The following is a 2,958-nucleotide window of genomic DNA, read 5'->3' on the forward strand; positions in this document are numbered from 1 at the left end:
TTGATAAAGAATATCTCTTTGGTTTTGAGACTTTAGTCTTTGCAACTTCAGGGATCTTAACTATGCTTATGCACCAAGAGCTTGTAACAAGAGAAAGGAAAAATTGAAATCGCATCATATGACCCCTTTAAAAAGAGTGTCCATGCTATTCTTCAAAAATTCACCTTTTGTGTTCCACAGATGAAAAAATAAAGTAAGTATCACGGGAACCAACAAGAGAAACATATGACAGATTTTTTTTGTGTGGACTATTTCTTTTAACATTTTTCTCGCCTTTCTAAGTCTCTAATCTATTTGATTCCCACTCTTCCCGTCTTTTTTCCACATTTCCAGTGCTTAAAATTTAAATTAAAAGCATCAACGAAGGATTCAGTCGAAATACATAAACCTTGAGGCATTATTAAGAAATTTTAATGACGTTATACATGATTCTCTTTATTCTTACAACATATCGACAACTAAGAGAGTGTTTCCCAGTGGGAGCCTCAGCCTAACGCTGCAGCGGAATAGCGCGAGTTGTTCACGGAACATCAAGCGGTTTTCACGACATGAACCTGAACACAAACGTCATGATCAGAAACGGAGCCTGGATTACATACAGTCCTCATAGGCCTGATCACTCGCAGATGGAGAGCGCTCGCGGGCGTGAGTCTGACTGTAATGCCTTTCTCATTCTGGAGTTACTTTACCTCCCTCAATGCCTCCTGCCGTCTGACATGCAGAACTCTGACATGCAGGGAGCGTGTGGCCTTCTGTCATTTAAATCTTCATGTGAGCCTCCAGCTCTTCACAAATGCAATACCACAGCTCGCTGTGACATAATATGACATATCAAACCAGGGCCGCATGCAGAATTTCATCTCAGGATAAGCGCAGAAACCTGACGAAGCTGCTTTGTGAAGTGCATACAAATCAAGAGCGTAGGTTTGCTTTTGACATTGGTGGGGACATAAACCCAAGTACATACCCCACACAACTTTCATGCGCATCTGATTGACAGATAAACCGCGCGATCTTATTTCAGTGTTGTTTTTTATTTTGTGGATATTTCAGCTAACAGTTTGATTTGCACATTCAGTTGAACAACATTAATTTAAAGTTAAAGACTGTCCGTGGCGACTCAGGACGCATGTTCCAAATCCTGCTGTGCCACTTTACATAGCCTAGTTTACCATAAAATCACATTATATTTGTCCCAAATTATTGTTAATGTTAATAATGACTTTATCCTAGGCTGAAAGTGCATCTTTCCGCACAACATTTTTTTCTGTCAGTATGCTTTGTATAGGGAGCTAATAACAGCCATAGATTACACTTTCTCTTTCCGTTTGCTCTGTTTTGTCAAACACCGTATTTCAAACTCATCGATGCAACTTTGTTAATTTCTGAAGTGAACGTCTATATTAACTGTTTTGGACTGCTGTCTTGAATTGGGTGCAATACGTGAGTTGTTCTAAATGCGGCGCTGCGCTTCTCGTCCAGTGCGTGACTACGTTCCGCCCATGTATTAAATGTGCGTCCTTGAAAGCGCGCAGTTTTCTAACGTACCCTATTTACCTTAACTTCTTAGGTTATATCAATGGTATGACGTTTCAGATGCGTCCAAAATTACAAAAACGTATATATATTTAATTGTTTGATCAAAATTATTGCTAGGGACAATTTGGCAGTCGCTGGATATTGGTAGGGACACGTCCCTGGCATCCCGGCCTAATTCTACGCCCCTCATACAAATTAAGCATGATTTGAATGCCATGAAGTGATGAAGTGATGATGATGATAATAACAACAACAACAACACCAACAATATTAATATTGCTTACTTATAGGCTTAAGGTGCGGTCACATTTAACATTGTTTGGTGAATCTTGGTGAAATTTGGCGTATACTATTTATAGGCAGAAATTGACTTTGGTGTGCATATATGATACGCAATGGGTAGGATGAGGGTTGTGGGGTAGATGCATATCATATGTACGCAAAAACTGCGTATTATATGCACGTCAAACACGTGCCTATCATATGCACGCCAAAGTCCATTTCTGCATTTCAATAGCACGATTTTGTGTTTCTTTTGTATTTGGCGTACTATTTATATGCATTTTCATTTTTCATTTTCATTTTCATGAGACTGGGCCATACAACTTGACAATAGACAATATACCTTTTTTTGGACTAGAAATGGCGCTAATGAGATTGCAACTTCCTATCTAACAGGAAATGTTCTTAGAACGTTCTGGTTCTTTCAGAGTTATGAACAAATGTTCTTCCAGTAATGTTAATAGATGCTTGTTCAAAGTTATCTGGTCTTTAATAATATTAGCACAAAAAGTATTTATACATCGTTCATGGAACTTTTTTTTCTGAAATGTTTTAGTTGGACGTTTATCGAATATTTTTTAAATATAATTTTTTTTTCAAAATGTTTCCATAATGTTTGCAAAATAATACAATGGAATTGTTCGCATCACCAAGCCAAAATAAATAAATAAACATTTAAATAACTGGACATTGTGAATGTTCAGAGAACATTCAGAAATAACTTTTTCATTACTTACTAGAAATTAAATAGAACATATTTTGTTAGCTGGGTGAGGTTAGCCTGTATTAAAAGACCAAAAAGGTTAAAAACAAAAGTGAGAACAAATATTAACTACTGATATACATATATTTTGTTGGCAGATCTTTAGTTCAAAATGACTCCAAATACTGTCTTTATTTGCAAAGCTATTTTAGATAGCTCACTCCATCATCACTTAAAGGGGTACGGTTAAGGCCACCAGTGCCAGAAGGGAACAGGCATGAAAAATAAAGCTAATATGCTTTTTTTTATTTTAATATTGCAGTGGGGTCAAACTGACTTCAGTCATGATGGAAGAGTTCATCATAACTGCTAAGTTTTTCAATAAAAATGACAGCAGACAAGCTCTTGATGCTGAAGAGTAAATAACTGATTAT

The sequence above is a fragment of the Sinocyclocheilus rhinocerous genome, unplaced genomic scaffold (genome assembly GCF_001515625.1).
Source record: "Sinocyclocheilus rhinocerous isolate Xijiao unplaced genomic scaffold, SAMN03320098_v1.1 scaffold396, whole genome shotgun sequence".
In the NCBI taxonomy this organism is placed as follows: domain Eukaryota; kingdom Metazoa; phylum Chordata; class Actinopteri; order Cypriniformes; family Cyprinidae; genus Sinocyclocheilus; species Sinocyclocheilus rhinocerous.